The sequence below is a fragment of the Larus michahellis genome, chromosome 5 (genome assembly GCF_964199755.1).
Source record: "Larus michahellis chromosome 5, bLarMic1.1, whole genome shotgun sequence".
In the NCBI taxonomy this organism is placed as follows: domain Eukaryota; kingdom Metazoa; phylum Chordata; class Aves; order Charadriiformes; family Laridae; genus Larus; species Larus michahellis.
Window position 1 is genome coordinate 74,810,837 of NC_133900.1, and position 21,110 is coordinate 74,831,946.

Below are 21,110 nucleotides of genomic sequence, written 5' to 3' on the forward strand. Positions count from 1 at the left end.
TCCTGGTGTACAAAGGAGGATGATTTCAAGACTCCGCAAGAAAGACAAAATTGAAAGGAAAAATGAGTTCTTATTTAAGCTATATTAGGTGTGGTATGTCTGCTTTTGTTCATCAAAGCCTGGAGTATGTTTTTATGCACCCTGACCATAGGACCAGGAACATTGTCCTTGGTCTCTCAGGAAACAGGTCATCCCAGCCTGAATCCCCTGTGTGGTGGGGAAACAGCATCTTCCTGACCAGGGAGACACATTTTATAGCTTCTTATTCTATGCTATACTCAGCAACTATAACTAGGAAATTACTGTTTCCATAGCAGTAATGCTAAATAGGTATTTGTCACTCACACACATGAGATGTTCATATTCCATCAGAGCTGGAAAGAAAAGATTCTCCATGCTTGATGGAAACATTTTTCACCTATCATAACTCAAAGTACTGGTAAATACATTTCTGCCAAAGGATGCAGTATTCCCTGTGCTACAGAAACACCACCCCCATGTCTCCGTTGAGGTCCGTTGCATAAAAAGACTGGGAAGCTGGTGAGAACTTGGCTTCCATGAGTAGCAGGAAAAGTGCAGGAGAGGACAGTGTCTATTCCAGCCTGGCACATCTGGTGTTGGGTGAAGAGAGCTATAGGGCACTGGGAATCAAGTGTGGGAGTCTGGAGATCCCTGGGGACTGGGATTTTCTCTCCTTTTTTTTTTTTTTTTTCCATGAATGACTCCAACAACAAAGCACCAGGACAAAATGAATAGTCACGACGACACTGAAAGCTGTTAAACATCTCTAGCCACTGTCTGAAGGAACCAAAGGTAGAGTATGTGACACTGATAGAAGAGGCAGCTCCTGATAAAACCAAGAGTGGCGCTTGAGGCCACTTGCAACAGAGAGTGCATTCTTCCAAATAGAAAAGCGTGATACACTCTGTCTGACCTCAGCCTGCTGTCAGTCACAGACGCTCTTGCAATATAACACACTGTTGGTGACAGTTTGAAAAATTAAAGAATGATTGAAGACCCAAAAATAGTCATCTGGAAATAAGTGTGTCAAAGCACATGAACCAGGGCTTAGCACTGAAATTACTCCGTAATATGTCGTATGTGGCACGCACTAATCTACACTGTTGATTAACTATTGCTTGCTTGCCCTTGTGGCACAGAAGTTTATGTGAAATCCTAGGGCCTGGTTTGGGTTTTTCTCAGTGAACACCTCCCGCCCCAGCTGCTTTGTCATTTCAGATGTTCCCTGCAAAAGGACCATTTCTTGATCAATGCAGAGGAAATAGCCACTGCCAAATTGTCAGCAGCCCCCATTGCTCCCTGCCTCTTCCCTGAACCACGGCGTGTGCTCATTGGCTTAAGCTACAATTTGCATTATTCATTACGTTCTTATTTATTTTTCATATTTGCAGAAACCTGGTAAGAGGTTTTCTTTCCCTGGCTGCCCTCTCCCCAGAGTAGACTAGGCTAAGAAGGAAAACGAAACGAGTGGAAAAAACAGGGCAGTGGGTAAAAGCGGTGCCTCAATGCAGACTACCCAGCTACCGGCAATGGCAAAATACAACAGACTGTCTCAGAGAAGTGTTTCCAGTGTAGCGTCTTGCTTTCTGGAGGAGGATGGAAGAGAGTCTTTGCTGTGGTTAGAAAATGCCGCGGTTTGCACAGGTTTCGCTAAGCAGGAGAGGGGATACTGTGGTACTTTCTCGCAAACGTGGAATGGCTACTTAGGCTTGAGCAAAATTTAAGGCGTATGTGCATAGCTGTCAAAACTGAAGTTCCTAAGTAAAACTGCCGTTGACTGTCATTACCCAGGTATTTGAAATCTGGTCTGTACTTGAAGGCCAGAGGATGACTAATATAGGCTGGTTTATTTAAATTTTCTCATTCCACAGTTTATGATGCTTTTATACGATAACAACTGAGAAAAGCTCTAATGAATATCTTTAGAATAAAATCATAACAATACACTTACAGGAAAGTAGGTCTTTTAACCAAACTTTTTTTTTTTTTATCACCGTGCATTACAAAGCCGCTTTTAAAATCCACAAAAATCCTTTAGTGTCTAAAATAACCATCTGGAAACATTGTGGTAGAGTAGTGTTGACTGGGAACAAAAGGCAAAGTGGAATGCTTTTTATTCTAAAAATTTCCAGACACAAACCAGAATTATCAGGTTTTGTGACTAGATTAATCCTCATGCAGCACTAACCATGCAGCACGAATTAAACCTGCTACTTGACAGTGCACGGTATGTGAAGAGCTTTAGTTACAAAAATTTGGTGGCCAGCGCTATGTCTTAGACTCCCCATTGTGGCCACTGCTTTAGAGAAGAAAGGAAGTGCAGGTCTTGCTCCACTTGCTCTACACAGTCTCCTTTCAGAAAAATCAAATAGACTTGACTGTGAATAAACCCAGGCAAGAGCTGCCTGCCAAACAAGAAGAAAAAACCTTAGAAAAAGATGAGTCAAGAACTGGAGCAGCAAGGTCTTGAAACCCTCCTTAGATCAACACTCTTTCTGTAAAAGCCTTCCTTGTCAGTCTCCCTGGCTCCAAATTATGTTTTATGGGGACCTACTCACCAGAGCACATCATCAGCACTCTTTTAGAAGTGGAACTGAAAATTTCCACCACTCAGTATTACTTTACTGCAAGAGTGGTCAGGCACTGGAACAGCCTGCCCAGGGAGGTGGTTGAGTCACCATCCCTGGAGGTGTTTAAGAAATGTCTAGATGTGGCACTTCAGGGCATGCTCTGAAGGGCAGAGACTGTAGGCTGTTTGGTTGGACTCAATGATCTTAAGGGTCCTTTCCAACCGTGAAGATTCTGTGATTCTGTTTATCGGTCAGAAAATGCCGCTTCATAATTAGGCTTGTTTTTTAGTGCTTGTTTATGTGAAATATCACTCTAAAAGAAGTCAGTGAGGTATTCCAATAATGGTGAAATGTTTCCTTTTCCATTTCCTAAATGTAACTCTTCTGTTTATCATTTAGAATTGACTTTCTTTCTAACAGTTTTAATTTTGTAAATGTTTAAAAATTGTAATCTTTTAAAGTTAAAGTAAAAAGTTATCATTCAGATAAATATTAAACATGTTACTCAGTCCAAAACAAAATCCCTAAAATACTTTCAATATATGGCCAACATATTTTGTTTCGAACTTTGATTCACAGCAAAAATGAACTTGAAACTTCAAAACCTCCTCACAGTACACAAGTTCTGAATTTCAATCAGTCCTGTTCATTCCAAAATCCTGGGCTGATGTCTCATTCGCTATCTTGTTATACCTACTGGAGTGCACATTAACAGGAACCAAATAGGGGACACCAAGAAGGACACCATGGCCAGTGAGCTCCTGAATTGACCTTGTTGCAGTGTCTCCAGCCCTGGTAAGTATCTCAGGCAGTGAATCGTGCTGAGAGGTAGGACTTTTGGATTGTCTGCATTTTAGCATCCACAGTAGTGTCTGGACACAGTGCTACACTGTCCTTGTTCTGATCAGAGCCACCTTTGAGAGGCACAGACATTCCTAAAGCAGAGAGAACCAAAATCTATGATGATGTGAGACATTTGGGAGCTTGTCTGAGTTCCCACTCCCAGGTGTTGTCCCAGGCAGCCACCCTTTGCCTGAAACCATATGTTGAGAAGAACAACCTTGGTGGCGAAAGGAGCTCTTGTTGGCCATTACAGCTGGCAGACCCCTTTTTGGTTGGCAGGTGTGGAAGTTGCTCACTGCTCATGTTTCAAAAATGAAAAAGGCAGAATATTTACAGACCTATAAAGGGGGAAGCTGGTGGTAGGAATGACAGCTGGGAAGACGGTTAATCCTTTCTTTGCCCGAGAGCCCTTGTTATCTAAAGGACCAGTAACTTGGTTTCCATGACATGTCTTCATAGCTAGAAATACCTTGGTCTCAGATACGCTGGCCTGGGAAGCACCTTGTAGACACCCTGTAGGTTTTGCAGTGGCTTTGAATCATGTAAGTCAGAAGCAGCTGGTTTTGTACCACCTCTCTGTAACACTGAGCTTGATTAAACCCTGAGCATCAATGCATCCTCTGCTTCCAGTTCAGGATGATCCTTAAGCTTGGGCTTTGAAATGTCATCCTGGAAGAAGGCAAGAACAAACACCAGAAAATTTCTTGAGAAGCTTTAATTGCTTGTCATTCCTGAATTTGCCTTCTCCTCCTTTCCGACTCAGAAATAATAATTGCTTGTTTTTCCTTTTTAACTAAAAACAAACTGTGAGAAAAGCAGGTATTATCCTACTCCAACAGCTGCCTGTGACTTGCAGCACATACTGAGGACACTGTTTTCATTTTCATCACTTGTCTCAGAGCACGATTTGCTGCCTGCAAGTGTGATCCTAAGAAGATGCACGGCACAAAAGCAGTGGCAGCCTCGCAGGTTAGAGTCAGGTCAGGCAAGGAACCTGCTCTATTATCACTGCTTGGGTGTGTTATGGGAGAAAATGCTAGCCCTGTGGCTGGTGGATAGTAGCCGAGCTCTGTTGTTTGCTGGAGGCCAAGACCTCTTGCTTATGGAAACAGCCACTATTTGTCTTGTTTTAATCTGATCGGCCACTCAGTGCCTGCTAAATCCCAGTGGAAAACAGAGTCTGAATGTCTAGCATCGCCCCACGATTTACACTGAATTATTGCTGGGATTTGCCAGTCCCAGCTCCTCCAACTATGCGGATCTGGACCAGGATTTCATGACTGTTGCAGCGCACCATGCCCCTGGATAGCACGAGCACATGACCCAGCGAACCTTTCCCCATTTCATGCCCAGCTCTACCTTCTCAAGTTGTTTACCTAACAGGGCTGACCCGCAGTCATTCCAGTTGCAGTTGGAAGGTATCGGTGTGTCAGTGTCTAATCAGGCAGCAGCTCTCGGTAGTGCATTACCTACTTGGGACTTAAAAGTTTGCCTTTTCCTTACCCTAGTTCTCATAAGGCATCAGTACTGCAATGCTTTATTTTATGAGGGTAATAAATTAAAACTTTCTTTCCATGTTCTGTGGGAAGACAAAAAAGTTGATATTATTCTTGCAAAACCACATTAAACAGAAAGCAACAGCAACCGGAGTATTGCTGACATTACTTAATGAAAACCAGAGCACTGCAGTGGAAAACACGCTGGGAAGGACAGCTTCAATTAGAGGAAAGGAGAGATTAAAGACCTCTCTTTTATGCAACCTAGGGAAGGAATGTGAAAGAATGGGTCTGAAGAAGGGTCTAATTGAAGGATAAAATGGAAACGGTAAATGGCTTACGATAAGATCAGTAAGCAGAGACAGCGAAGTCAGTATTGATAGGAATATGTGTAGAAGTTCATAAAAACCCCAAAAGTCAACTCAGTTTGGAACAGACAGATACAGAGGAAACATCCCAGGAATTGTGAGCATGTGGAAATCCTATTGGACAAGGACAAAAATTTTGAAAGGTAAGAATGTAAATAGTTTGAAAACCAATCAAGCATTTTTCACATAAAAAAAATATTCACCGAAATGGTAGGATGCTCAGGAAGATCAAGGTCCTTTCCTGAAGGGGGAATAAATGAAATTTGGTGACAATTATGCCCTGAAGATACCCCTGTAATCACAGAAAATTGCTCAATTTCTCAATAGGGAAAATCTGAAGAGCTTGAAAAAGTAAAAACTCTTAAACTTGAAACTACCATAACCACGTGTCATATTTCTTCTTAGCACGTTGTATAAAAGAGTTTTGACTTAGACAAGTATGTTTTTGCTTAATTTAAATTGTTAATTCAACCAGACTAAGAACAAGGTCGGGGGGGAGGAAAGCAGGATGAAGGAAATTATTTCAGCTTCAAAGAATGTTCAACTGCCTTAACAACAGCAAAAGAAACAGGATACCCAAAAGAGGTTTTCTACAAAGAAGTCCTTGCTCTCCCAAGGTTTTCTGCCGCAGGTCAAAAAATTTGGCCTTTTTGTTTGCTGCTTCTCTGATTTTAAGGCAAGGCTAACCACTATTGGTTTTGTTCACCTATGGAAGTCCTCTCTCTACCCATGGCCTTACTGTCCTCGCTGGGTCCTCCGGTTGTTCCTGATGGTGCCACGTGCCTGTTGCTTTGGTAGGCGGCTCCACCAGAGCAATCTGCCGCGTCTTCCAGAGCAATCTTTCTTTCCCACCTCCCGCTGGTTAGCAGCACAAGTTAAGTGCTGTTATCTCTTGTAGTTAATAGTACCATCTGATGCCACTGGCCATTTTATTTATCCCATGAAATGTCTGCGGTCTTGAGAGGCTATACACGTCCCATTTCTACCTGTTCTTAACAGCCGCCTGCCCCGTCTTCGTACCATGCACTTGTTCTTGTCACTTGTTCCTTTCCACTCTCTGCACTTATTCCACCAACTTTCTCCCTCAGTTATTACAAGCCCTCAGGCTAGTACAGTATACATGCACAGGTAGGTATGTATATGCATGTACCTATGTATATATTTCATCTATTCAGGCTATGCCGCCTCCCTCCTCCTTTTTGATGGTGGGTGTTTTGGGGACAGTTTCCTGGCCATACACAGACAAGTGCAGTGGTGGAAAGAGGGGAAGCTGCCCCTGGAAAAGAAGGGTATTGCAGGTCAGGGCTTAGAGACACGGGGAGAAGTATGTGTGGAAGCTTGGCTGGCATCTGCCTGGACCGCATCTAGCTCTTTCCGATGCCCAGAGTGCACTTATTTCTTTAGTACTTAAAACCTCTTTGGAGTATTTATAATTTTTTATTGGGCGTTTCTAAGAGACACACATAATATAATTGGTCTCACAGTAAATCTGTTATGATGTGTTTATAAATGCAGGCTTTAGCTTCTCTGGAAAGTTCAGAATTTCCCATTGAACGATGCAAGTTTACACAGAGGTAGAAATGTGAACCAGAATAACTGGGTCATTATGGGAGAGTTTCTATTTTCAGCCGAAGTAGATGAACATTGACTGATATGCTTACAAAAGGGTGACACACTTTTCTTATTGACTTATTGGCACTGTGTTTTCTCATTGACTTATTGGCACTGTGTTTTCTCTTTGGTTTAAACTCTGCCCTGGTGAAGCACCAGGGAATGTTCCTGTTGCAGCCACAGAGCTGCTATCTGAATTAATTAATCCTGTTAATCAACAAGGTGTATTCGCCCAGGCAGAACAGTACACTGATGGAATTTTTAACTTACTGCTTGGTTTCCTCCGCACAGCTCTGTATCACTTAGACATAGAATCAGAATCATAGAATCTTCATGGTTGGAAAGTACCTTTGAGATCATCGAGTCCAACCATACACACACACACAAAAAAAAAAAAAACAAAAAAAAAAACCCCCTACAATCTCTGCCCCTAGAGCATGCCCTGAAGTGCCAAATCTAAACGTTTCTTAAATACCTCTAGGGATGGTGACTCTTGACCTACACGATATGCCATTTTCTTCCTCAGCATGACAAACCAATGTCAGAAGTTCACAAGTGGAATTCATGATCCTGGCCATGAAGTAGAGCAGGACCAGAGCAGCTCGCTATCAACAACTGCCTCTGGTTAGCTCTGGTACCCTAACAGGGCATGCCGTCCCTTACACACACTCCAGGCAGGTGATTTCTACCCCCTTTCTTCTTCAACACAAAGAGCTTGGTTAATGTTCTAAAAGGAGAATTACTGCAGTGGGTAATGATGATTTAAATTTAAAATTGCTGCAGCTGCTGCAGTCACTCTGTTCAGGTAGGTAGGTACATCTACCACCAGGAAGGGGAGGTGGGCAAAGGTTGGACTTTTGCCTACTGCTGTGGCTGAGCAAGGGCAGGGAGGTGAGTGGTGTATAACTGTTGGTATAGAGACTAGCAGTAAGATTGGTTGAGTCTTCCCAGAAACACCTTTTGTGCTTTTTTACTGCTTTACAAACTAGAAAACCTTCAAAAGTTATTTGGCAAGGAACAGGAGAATGTCTCCAATCTTAAACTGTCATGGTCTAGAGAAAGCCTTTTTCCCAGGGGACTCTGATCAGACGGATGTCTTCGTGCCCTTTCCATCACCTCCATCCTGCCACATCATACCCTAGAGAAACATGCGTCCCTAGTGCAAGATCCTGCGTGGGTAAGTGCCGCTTTGCTCGGGACTGGGTCTAGGGTCACAAAATAGTTGCCGTAGTGGCGGGCTGTTACGATGCCAGCTGTCTAACATACCTAAACAACTGTGCGGGGAATTTGAAAGTCTATTGCCTTGTGCCCATGCTCCTCTGGGACCTTTCTCTTCAGTAGCCTTCAATAGCATCCCATGCATTTTTGAAATATTTTATGTTAAATTTGTCCTCTGGTCAAATAAATTAAATTAGACTGTAAGAGAGTTAATTTATGCTAATCCTTTCCTTAGTCATTCTGAAGATGCAAATTCTGCAGAAGAGAGGCAGATACTACTATTTTGTACAATACATGATGCGTGTATCTGTGCTTGCTTACTCACTTAAAATGACTGCTCCACCTACTGTGAAGAGGGGCTTCATTGTGGTATATGTTTTATATATATGCCCTTTAGAAACCACGGTTTGAACACGTGACTTTGAAACTGCAGTGAATCAGATTCTGCCTCTGTTATATGAAATAATCCTTCAGCTTGGACTTTGTCTAGACACGGCACTGCTGAAAGTACCTTTTAACATAAACAAAGGTAGTAGAAATGGTCTACTTCAAATGCATCGGCATGGCCCAGCTTCCCAAAGACATTTTGATGCCTAATTGCGACTGACATGGCCTATGAGATAATCATTACACCAGTCAGTTCACAGAAATGATACTCAGCAATTTTTCTAAAGCTCTTAGGAAAAAAAATGGGTCTAGGGAAGGCATTTAGCAAAACAAGAAACGGAACTGGTCAGAGGTAGGTGTATTTGCTCCCATGGAAAGTATGGCATTTGAGGCAATTAGAGTCACAGTGGTTTTGCTATTTCTTATTCTTAAGCCTTTTGAAGTATATTTGAACACGACTGAAATTTTAAAAACTCGGTGTGTTGTGCATGATGTTAGAAAATGTAGTCTGAAATTTAAATGGAGAATAATCTGTGTTTGAGGTGAAAACTAAATAGAAACCGATGAAAACTTCAACAGATGTGTAATAAGGTCCTGAGGAAAAAGGAGAATGATTTGTGATGTGCATTTTGAGCCGAGTGGATGGGATATGGTAAAGATGACAGTGGCATGGCTGGGTAGTTTATTCCCTAGTGGGAGCAGAATAGTAAAGACCATAAAATCTGAGACTAGTGTGACTCTGGGCCTCCCACAGAGAACCAAAGTCCTGCTTCTGAGGAATGAGCAGAAATAAAATCCTGTGAAGCACTATGGCAACCATCACCAGGGATACCATCACAGATCTGAAACATGTTTATCCAGAAGAATTATAAGTCACGGAGTGGGATGATAAACTTGGAAATGGTATTTTAAAAGTAAAAACACTGTCACCTGATAATTGCAGTGGTATAGAAATGTGACACTTGGACTTCTTAATAAAACAAAACTGTTTTTAAGAGATACTGCAGTGAGTATCTCCTAGAAATAGCTAGAGAGAGTTGTATTTGCAAAATATCCATACACAAGAGAACTGGGAAATTGTGCACAAAGGGAAACCACACCAGCAAAGTCACTGCAGTAGAACTAGGTAGATCTTTAAAAAACAAAAAAAAAAGATAAATCAATGAAATGAATAATCACAAAAATATTTTATGGTCATATCTAAGACCAATATGTACTGACATTTGCAGCTAATCATGTTTGTAGGTGAAGTAAATTCCATCGGGTGTAGTGCGGTCTTCATGGATAGGGTTCCCCTGAGCAATACTTGCATTTGGCAAAGGTGAAAACCCCAACCAATTCTTGGCTCTATTTTCTTTTAAAGAGAGAAGCTGGAATTGTCACATTCTGTTCCTGGATGTGTCATTGACTGGATCTATCACACTGGGCAATTCATCTACTTGTTTCAAATGTCTGTCTTTCAAGGGAAGACAAAAGCTTGCTAAAGTATCACGAAGATGAGCTATTTACCATTTATACAGATGTTTAAACACGTGAAGTGTTGGTTTACAAAATGCTGCATGATGTAATTTGTTGGCATTCTTCACAGTCGGCATTTTTCATCATGAGTCTTGAATGCTTTTATCTTCCACCTATACTGCCCACGAGTCATCTTGTTTCTCCACGAGTTCTCCGGTTTCATGTAGTTCTTGTTGACACTGCCTGCTCACATCTTCTGCAGCGATACAGAAGAAGACAGTGTTATCCTTTACTCCTGCTGAATTCATGAGTGAGCCTGTAAGAACAATAGCTAATAGTAGCAGTCTGTGTCAACAAATGTTTCCAAATCTCGCTGCCAGGCCTGGTTCAAATGTGAAGCTGAACTGTCTCTGATGGCCGTTAGATGCTTACAGCCTCCTGGCCCACCTCTCTGGGTGTATAAATGTCTACCAACCTTTGCAAATCCTTCAGTTAATAAGAAAAATAAAAAAAATATCCCGTATCCCACAAGCCCCTCAGCCCCTGCGGATGTCCCCAGCTGGTGCTACTTGGCTCCCCCATGAAGGAGGCTGGTGTCCGGGAACTGGGTCACCCTGACAGGACATCCGCATGTCTGCTTGTACCCTGCGCCACTTGACAGAGAAAAACAAGCAACATTGCAGTCTAAATCACTGATGAGCAGGCAAGGAGAAAGCACCCTAAACCAGAAAAATATTTCTAATGTTTGAGATTTGAGAGAAACTACTAAAGTTGTTGTAGTAGTGGCCTGGACCTGATCTTGAATAATAAAAAGCTGTTTCTGAGTAACAGGGAAGACAAAAGAAAAAGACAAAGAAAAATTATCACAGACACATTCCTTCTCAGTCTCAAAAATCCCGTCACCTCTGTATTTTCTTACGTGCTTTTTCACTCTGGTATTGTCAGTGCAATATTTGCCTCCCAATATGACATCAAACCATTACTTAATACTTACGTATTGGCTTATTGCTTACGGAAGGAGCACTTTGTTCTGCTGCGTTGTTTAACATTACTCTTTGCTATTATGGGCAAAAATATGTTACTGTCGCTCGCACAGTGACACAAATTCAATCATCCTTTCAGTGGACGCCTTACCCAGATTAAATCAACCACTATGCATTGCATAAAAGCATTTCAAGTTAAAATGGTTCAAGTCAGTCCAATAACCAAGAAGCCCAATGATTCATTACAGCTGATATCTTTAGTTATATTAGTATCGCATCCTTCCCTTTTTTGAAGGCAAATAATTTTTAGCAGCCCAGGTTTTCTTAGTGCTGAACGCACAGGCCTTTATGATTGAATTTGCTTGTAGTGGGGAGCTGTATGATTGGGGCTTTTTTTTTTTCCCCTCTAACTTTTTTGTCCTGGGTTTCAAGGGTGGCGGAAGAGTTGCTTGATCCGATGCGGGCAGCGGCAGCAACCGCTGTATGGGTGATGCACAGAAGCATCCCTGCATGGCACCCGCCCTCTGCTTCTCGCCGGGATGCTCGGCTCCTTTCCACTTGTGGCATTGTTCTGCCCACACTTTTCAAACCACAGGACCACATCCTTGGGGACCACTTTGCTCTGAGTGATGAACAATTCGGGTGTGTTTTCCCTAGTTTATGAAGGTTAGCAAAGATAAAAAAGCTTCTCCTAATGATTCAGTGTAACAGTTAAAGAAGCCAAAGCTTATTTCTAGAGCGATGTGGTCATAATTTTCCCTTTATAAGTGGATATACCACGTACAACTCAACTATACTGCGGTATGAGAAGTGCCTATACAGAAAGCCTGATGTGGGAGTTTCAAGCACGTGTTAGTGAAGGGAAGCTGTGACTCTACCTTAAGTGCTTTTTGAAAGCCCATCTCATCCCCTATCACAAATAGAAGAAAGAACTGTCTGATTTAGGTACACAGCACAGATACCCTTTGCATCATCTAATCATGAAGACAGGGGTAAGATGGAATTTTATTTCACTTCGTATGAGTTCCTGTGAGAAAACTGCAGAGCTACAGCTTTCTCCTTGGTTGTGAAAGCATAATTTAGGTACTTGGATCTATCTCTTCCTGGTAATTCTGTAATCCTTTTTTATAGCAAACTAAATAGGAAAGGCATAGATGAATTTTCCATGATATTATGTATCAAAACAGTCAAGGGGTAACTCACAGAGAGTTTCATATAGCAGCTCCCCCACGCCCCCAAGGCTACACGTCTGAAATCAGAACCACTTGGTTCAGAGAAGACAGCGGCAATTAAGGATGGAGGGTGGTTTCCATGTGGTGAAAATCAGGAAGCTTTCACAGCTCCCAGTAGAGCTACCCAGCCTATTTCATCTGAGAACTTGGCTCCTTACGTGGCTTTTTGTCAAAGATGACTCTGTTCTTGGAGACACATGCCAGAGCTAGCGAGCTGCCAGGCAGCCCCAGCGCAAAAGAGACAAAGCTAAAAACTCCGGACTCAACATCCTCAGGAGAGGAAAAACCTCTCAGTTTTCTAATGCCTTCTTCCTTGCTCCAAGAACTAGATAACACTGATGAATTGCCTCGATGGAAACATTCCACAGCAAATTTCAAATAGAAGAGGTTGGAATTTGAGACTTCTGAATTTAGGGCATTATAACGGACTATAAGGAGCATAAGCTGGCCTATCTTTTTAATAGGCTTCAAACAGTAGGATCTGCATATCATCTTTTAGCTACCTGATTATTTAATCTTGTTGTCTGATTTGATTTATTTCCTTTATGATGAGTCTGTCAGCTAAGATACAATGGGACTGCAAAAGATCTCTTTGATTTAATGGCTTTCATTAGATTATGAGGTTCTCATTTTAATGAATAAGGAATTATGAACAATTTAACTTGTGAAGGGCAGCAATGATTACAGGCCAAATTTGAATTTATGGAGAGCGCAAAGAGGAGCAAGAAATATGACGAACTTTAAACCGCTGTTAAAATCCACATGGGATAGAGAAGAAATACAGAATCTGAATACCCTGATTTTTTAAAACTATAAATGCTTATTAACCAATCATAACATTCAGACATTTAGATAAACAGATATATTAAAATGTAGTATTTGAGTAAAGCAGCTTTTGTCTAGTACCTTAAATTTAGTGCTATTCCCACTGAAATAAACTGAAATCAGGAGTGGCCATACTATGCAAGTTGTGTAAGACCAAACGAGGATCTATTCCATTTTCCCATCTCCAGCACCGACCAGGTCCAGGCCCACAGCTTTATTAATGCAGCCTTAATGCAAAATCTATTGAATTCAAGGGAAGTATTTCCCTGTTGATTTCAGAAGGAGCAGAAGCAAGCCATATAAGTGGCAATTATATTTTATTTGCCTATTTTCAAGCCAAAATAGTAGAACAGAATATTTTGAATAATCAAAAAATAGTTGAAGTTCATTGCATTAATCTAAGGTACTACAAAAATAGCCAAAAGTTGAAAAAAATATAATAAGGATATTCTCAGTTTTGCTTGTAAAATCCCCCAACATAAGAAGGACATGGACCTGTTGGAGTGGGTCCAGAGGAGGCCATGAAGATGATCCAAGGGCTGGAGCACCTCTCCTATAAGGACAGGCTGAGAGAGTTGGGGTTGTTCAGCCTGGAGAAGAGAAGGCTCCGGGGAGACCTTATAGCAGCTCCCAGTACCCGAAGGGGGCCTGCAAGAAAGCTGGGGAGGGGCTGTTTGCAAGGGCATGGATTGGCAGGACAAGGGGCAATGGCTTTAACCTATAGCAGAGTAGGTTTAGATTAGACATTAGGAAGAAGTTCTTTACTGTGAGGGTGGTGAGGCACTGGAACAGGTTGCCCAGAGAAGCTGTGGCTGCCCCATCCCTGGAGGTGTTCAAGGCCAGGCTGGATGGGGCTTTGAGCAGCCTGGTCTGGTGGGAGGTGTCCCTGCCCATGGCAGGAGGTTGGAACTAGATGATATTTAAAGTCCCTTCTAAACCGAACCATTCTGTGATTCTATCATCACCATGACATTTGTCTTTCCACAGCTGTGGTCCATGGGAGACACTTTGGTGGTGTTAGTGGTGTTATTTAGTTGAGTCCCAGCCCTCATCAGAGCCAGGTGACTTGCTACCCTTTGTTGTAGTAACAGCAGATAGTTTACTGGTGAAACAAGCAACCTGGATAAATATCTCAGGGTCCTATTGGCCAGCGGGCATGGGAAGAAGGACAAATGGTCCAGGGTGTGGATGGGAGTGAGGGGGCCTTTATGAGTCTAGGGAGATGGAATTAGGAACTCCAGGGTGCATTGCAAGGGTCATTGGGGTGTTGTCTTGCTCCTGTCAAGGACTTTACCCAGACAAACACTCTTGTAAAAGGCTTTTGGGTCCTTGCAAAGGAGCATGCTCAGGTATTTCCAGAGGTAACTTCAAGGGTCCTAAGGAGAGGATGAAAGACTCACGTTTAATCAATGTGCTTTTCTAGAGGTTTCCTGCTCTTTACATGGTCCTGAAAAGTAGACTAGGACTTGCCCCCTCTCTCGTTCCAAAGAACATACCAGTCTTTTAAAAAAAAAAAAAAGCTAATTAAGGAATTAATGACTACATATTATGCCAGAATCTGTAAAATGTGGGTTTATATTTTATGTACACAGTAAAGCAAAAACTTTTGCTCCTTTATGTGTTGCTATAGCAATGCACACAAAAGATGCTTGTAGGAGAGATTTTAGGTGGTTTAAATGCAAGTGATTGATGCGAAAGGAGTCACAAAATAGCTAAATAATAAACATAATTTTCAATTTAACTGTTCCCTCTGTCTGCTGTGGTACTGAGACCGAAAATTTACTGCTGCAGAGACAAAATACATACTTATGAGAGACTCAGACAGCAAAGAGTTATTGTTTATCAAAAGAAAGGCAGCATCAAAATATTTCTGAGTATTTTTTTTTAAGGTTTAGCACATGCTTGTTCTAAATTCCCTTTGCTCCCAAAACCAAAGAGGGGTCTCTGTCAAACAGACCCTTGATCAAACAGCTTAGAAGTTGCTTTTATTCAAGATCCTTGTGTACAAGTTGTTCTTGCACAAGTCCTTAGACTACAGCCAGGTACTAAAAGGGAGGAGAAAGAAATCACTGACCTCCAATCCCTGAAGTTTCATGATGAGCCACACTCCTGGAGCTGATATTTCCTCCAGAAACCTGGCTCTATTTTGTCTTTTCAGACTCAGGTTGTCTGGAAATCGTCCTGGAAAGCACAGGCAAAGCTGTCAGAGAGCTTGTAACTTGAGGAAATTCATCACAGACTGCCAAGGTCCAACATCTCTACTCAATATTTTCAAGTACGGTAACATGCGCCTAGTTACGAGTACTATATGTGTACTTTCAATTAACAGACACCTAGTTACCGGCTGTTTTAGCCAGTTTTCTGACCCAACAGGATAAAAACTGCTCCCATTGACTTCAGTGAATGCCCCAGAGCACATCGAATTGTAGCATGCGAAAGGCAGGATTTCTTTCCCATCTGTTCCCGTGTATCAAATATTGCATGGATATAGACGATGATAATTCATGCCAGTTGGGGGCTGTTTGGATATGGTGTTCTGTTTTGAGCTCATCTTTCATCAGACCGCATTCATCAGTGCTTTGGTCCGTTTCATCCACTGGTAGTTAGGATTTTTTGAGGCACAGGGGGGTTGCTTTGTTTGGCTTTTTATTAAATTCCTGTTACGAAAGGATAGCAGGTAGGATTTGGGAGGAAGAAAAGCAGTACTTTTTCACAGAAGTAGGAAAATACAGTTCCAGCGTGAGTGAGATCAGTGTCAAAATACATCTGCCTCCAAGGAAATACACTGTCTTAGAGAAAAAAGATCACAGTTTTCTCCTAGAGCAGCTTCTCTATTTTGATTAATGTCTGCGTTAGAGTCCAGAGGAAACAGCAACACGAGAAGAAGCTGCGGTTGCAAAACAATTGTGCACACATGGTATTAAAACAATCGTTTTAAAGAAGTGACAAGTAGGGTGGCGCCTGATGCCCTCATTAGCACTGCAGGACACTGGAGCGCAAGGATGCCCGTGCCCCGAGGCTCGCGCCTGAGGCAGTCATCCATCGCTTCTCCCATCGCTCTCTCAAGCAGACCTCAAATCTGGGAGCCAGAATATTCTTAGTGTGTGAAACTGTGTTGACTGAGAAGCAAGTAAAAGTGGATGACGATTTAACTGTTTAGAAAAAAATCCGTGTCACTTACAAGTTCCTGCGTTACCCACTTGTGTTAGTTATCTAAGCCACCGTATCACCCATCAGGAGATTAGGCACAAGCTGTCCAGCCTTTGCCACTTGTAAATGGAGTTGAACCATATGGTTTGTAAACCCCACAGCAGTCCTAATGTGAGTTCAGTTGGGTCCCATGTGCTGCTTCTGAAAACGAGTATTACTAATGCTTTTACATCAAACTCATAAAACTTGGAACTGGTGTTAGGCCTGGATCTGACCTTTCCCAAAGTCTGGGAATGCTGAGATGATTATTATAAGGCTGTGAAGCCAAAGAGTAAAGGCAACACTTGGTAAACGTCCACAAAGAAAAGCACTAAGAAGCACAAAACATTTTCGTGTCACATAGCTGGTATGGCCCAAACCCTTGACTTTTCTTATTCGTTCTGTGAAGTATCTCTCTGTTAAGCAGAGAAGCCACACAGTCATTCTGGTTCGCTTTATTTGTTCGAAGGAGTTGAAAAGGTTAGGTAGAGTCCCTTCCTGGCCGTGTGTGGGTTGGGTGTGGGGAGGAAACAAAAGCAAATTATTCCGCTGTAGTTAGACCGCATTATAAAATTAACATTCAGCCAAATGCAAATTTTCTTCTACAAAAGATCTTATCAGCTTTTGGAAGAGAATAGCTGCCTTTTCTTTGCTCACTGCCCAGTAGAAAGGGTCTGATGGGAACGGACGTGGAAAATGAAAGGCAGCTCTTTAAACCACCAGTCGTTCCCTGTAACAGCTGAGGATGGTTCACTTCTGCATATTTGCTAGTGTTTGTTCCAGCCTCAAAACGTGGGTTTTTTGGAAACCTGATCCTTATGAGCTCCAAATGCCCATGTGGGCGAGGAATTGCCCTTTATGAAAGGAACACAGCATTTCTTACTCCCCTTCATGAATATTAACCATTTCCTTCTCAGAACATTGCAATGATTTAGCTGACTCCTCTGTTTTGTAGGTGGGAAAAAATGAGGTTAAAATGAAGAGCACAAAACCCAGGAGAGAAATAATTTTAGGACAGAGTTCTGGAAAAAAAATGTTGTTTGCCTTTTTAATATTTAACTTCATAAAACCATTGATGGGTTGGTTTGGGGGGGGGGGGTTGAGTGTATTATTTTATCCTTGTTAGATCAGTTTTGTTGATGATTTTGTAGCCATCCTAAAATCCTTCCAAGGGCCCAAGATGGAATAAGTAACATTGTAAATAACATGATAGCATCTTATTATCTAAAGCACAAATGGAAAACTATTACGGGTGACAAAATACTTTTTAGAGGGCAAATGAGCTAAGCAAACATGTAAAGAACCAGGCAGTATGCGTTGCGCAGCCCATTAGCCTAATTCCTATCTGTAAAAAAAGCAACAATTAACTGAGTAAGTTTGGAGAGAAAGTTTATTTCCCTTGGAAACTTTCCTTTCTTTTCTTTCTAAGGAAACGATCTTCCTTAATGGGTCATTTATTTCATAGCTGTCTGCGATAGGGTTTTACTCCTTTCCTTTGAAATCTCTAGATACGGTCATGTGAGAGACAGCGAGCCGCAAGAAACGTGCCGCAGCTCCCTCGTTAGGTCCCCTATTACTCACTCTGGCCCTGATCTTTGCCCACTGACTGATTTGGGTTATGATGGGGTATGTGGCTTGGAAATAAAACTCAATAATACTGACCTTTCAGGACAAACTTGGAGTATATTTGTATCACTGAATGAATTCCTGCCACCTCTGGACGGTTGTTTGATCTCTTTGTAAAGATCTTTACCTGTCAAATAAAGGTCAGCTAGTCTTACTGTCTGCAATTGTCCCCCCTTGAAGGGAGTGCTGCAGTTATTAAAAGACTGCCTGAAAAGGAAAACATATACTGTTATAACCTAATTATTGTGCATATGAGAGTAATTGAAGTTGCAACCTCTACTCCCCTGACCTAAGCTCCATAGTTCTCTGAGGTAGATAAATAGTGGCATACCCATTTTCTAGGCGGGAAATAGAGGAAGAGAGAGGTTGCATTATTTGCCCCATGTAATACAATGAATTCTTGATAGGGATGAGGTTGGAAGTCACAGACTCTCATGTTCAGTCTGTAGACATTGCTGCTCTCCTGAACATCCTTTCCTGAAGGGTGAGTCCTGTGAATGTGCCCTATAACATTGGATATTAAACGGTTGCAAAATTCACGGCAGCTGGTGAACTGGTATTGCAAATCATAGAATCATTTTGATTGGAAGAAACCTTTAAGACCACCAAGTCCAACTGTTAACCTAACACTGCCATGTCCACCACTAAACCATGTCCCTCAGCACTACATCAACACGTCTTTTAAATACCTCCAGGGATGGTGACTCCACGACTTCCCTGGGCAGCCTGTTCCAATGCTTGACAACCTTTTCAGTGAAGAAATTTTTCCTAATATCCAATCTAAACCTCCTCTGGTGCAACTTGAGGCCATTTCTTGTCCTATCACTTGTAACTTGGGAGAAGAGACCGACCCCACCACTACAACCTCCTCGGGCACGCTGCTGGCTCATATTCAGCTGGCTGTTGACCAACACCCCCAGGTCCTTTTCTGCCAGGCAGCGCTCCAGCCACTCCCCCCCAAGCCTGCAGCGCTGCTAGAGATTGTTGTGACCCAAGTGCAGGAGCCAGCATTTGGCCTTGTTGAATGTCATACCATTGGCCTCAGCCCATTGATCCAGCTTGTCCAGATCCCTCTGTAGAGACTTCCCACCCTCAAGCAGATCAACACTCCCACCTAGCTTGGTGTCATCTGCAAACTTACTGAGAGTGCACTTGATCCCCTTGTCCAGTCATTGATAAGGATACTCAAGAGAACTGGCCAATACTGAGCCCTGGGGAATACCACTGGTGACTGCCCACCAACTGGATTTAACTCCATTCATCACAACTCTCTGGGCCTGGCCCTCCAGCCAGTTTTGAACCCAGAGAAGCGTACACCCATCCAAGCCATGAGCTGCCAGTTTCTCCAGGAGAGTGCTGTGGGAAACGATGTCAAAGGCGTTAGTAAAGTCTAGGTAGACAACATCCACAGCCTTTCCTTTGTCCGCTAAATGGGACACCTTGTCATAGAAGGAGATCGGGTTTGTCAAGCAGGACCCGCCTTTCACAAACCCACGCTGACTGGACCTTTTTGCCTGGTTGCAAAGTACCATGACTTATGGGGAAAAAAATAAACCCAAACCAATAAAAAGGGGGCAGAGTGTCATTTGGAATTATGCCAGGGAACCTACTTCTTGGGTTTTTTTCATTAAGAAAGCTGCATGAATTCAGGTTTAACAGAGGTTCAAGGTAAGAAATGTTTTGCCTGGGGTATACGGCTCATTTTCATATTACAGGGATTTTGAGTAAAATACTTTTGGATAAATAAAGTTCAATTGTATGTAGAACATGGTGAATGGAGTGCTTTGTTTTCAGCTCAGTATCTGGAGGCTGGGATTGACCGCACAAGAGCGAGAGCAAGAGATTGAGTATATTAAGGAAACATAGTCTCTAGGTACGTTTCTTCTACAAGTGTCATGGCAACTAAACGGACCTACTAAACAGCGAGCATTTATTCACCGCTGTTATTGCACTGAATGCTGGCTGCGCACCTTCTGTATTCTGCAGTACCGCTTGCTTTACGATAAACTGCTTGTCTTTCCTCATCCTCTGTAAATGCATTTGCGATCAATAAATGAGTATGAATGTGTAGCATTGCCATAAAATAAAGCTTTTAGATTTCTTGCATCACCTTCTCTAAGCCACTGTAAAAATAGAGTTTAATACAAATACTGAACACTGCTCTGAAGCATGATATTGCAAAAGTGTGTTTAATTCAATGTTGGTTGAAACCACTTTGCAGGATAGTGATGCAGTATGCCCAGAAACATCCCATATATGTCAACAGTGGAATTAGCAACCTATACTTGAGCATTTAAAATTATTGCAGTTGTAAAGGTTAGGGGGAAGAATTTTGCTTACCTTTTGAGGTTTTTTTTGTCTTCAAGGCCAGCCTCTGAGGGGCAACTGTGCCATTCTGGTGTCTTAGCCAACACTGGTCTCTGCCTGAACTGCTCATCTTGCAGAATTAAAACAGTCCAAACTTCAATGACCTTGACTCAGAATACCTTTGTTCATCTGAAAATGTAACTGGAAATATCCCGAGTGAAGAAAGAAATAAACCAATTAAATCACATCATCCTCGCTTTGCCTAGTATTTCCTGCTAGGGTAAAATAATTAACAATTACTAGGGAGCAAAAGAAAGCTAATCCATTCCTTGGAAAGCAAAGCACCGTTATGACAAACTTCCCACATAACCTCAGCTGCCCCACTGCATTCCAGGCAAGACAAGCTGTTTCGGAGATAGCAAGGGATCAGGTTATACTGGAGCAATGTGCTACAAGATCTGCACTTTGAACCACATCCAGAAGTGAATAGGTCATCAAGGCAGCTGCTGAGGAGCTGGTGAAAATGTTCCTACCAGTTACACTGGTCTAGCTGAGGGGCAGCCAGATTTAGCTGAATTTGTAGTTATCTAAAATATGGAGGGATTTTGGTACATATTACCCAATTTCTACTATTCTCACCGAGTTAAGAGCTGGAAATTTATTCAGTTTTCTGGTAAACCATTTTGAGGATGAAAAATGCTTCATAAACGACAGTGAGAATTGTATGATTAGTGACTAAATAAAGGGTAAGATCTTGTGTTTTCAGAGAGTGGAGATAATCCCATTTGTAGTTCTTCTCCAGTGGTTACAGTATTACACACATAGAATCACAGAATGGTTAGAGTTGGAAGGGACCTTAAAGATCACCTAGTTCCAACCCTATGCCACGGGCTGGGACACCTCCCGCTAGACCAGGCTGCTCAAAGCCCCATCCAGCCTGGCCTTGAACACCTCCAGGGATGGGGCAGCCACAGCT

At 42.3% G+C, this 21,110-nt stretch overlaps 1 long non-coding RNA gene across 2 annotated transcripts; it reads right to left on the bottom strand.

Annotated features, from left to right (window-relative positions):
- Window positions 1-20,521, bottom strand: LOC141743562 (uncharacterized). 2 transcript variants are annotated; one of them, XR_012587106.1, is made up of 3 exons: window positions 20,168-20,521; window positions 15,087-15,193; window positions 1-10,228 (listed from the first exon to the last, which is right to left on the bottom strand). It is a non-coding gene; the product is annotated as an uncharacterized LOC141743562 (long non-coding RNA). The 2 variants fall into 2 exon arrangements; XR_012587107.1 differs by having other exon boundaries at window positions 1-10,288; window positions 20,168-20,485.
- Window positions 20,522-21,110: the final 589 nt, after the last annotated feature.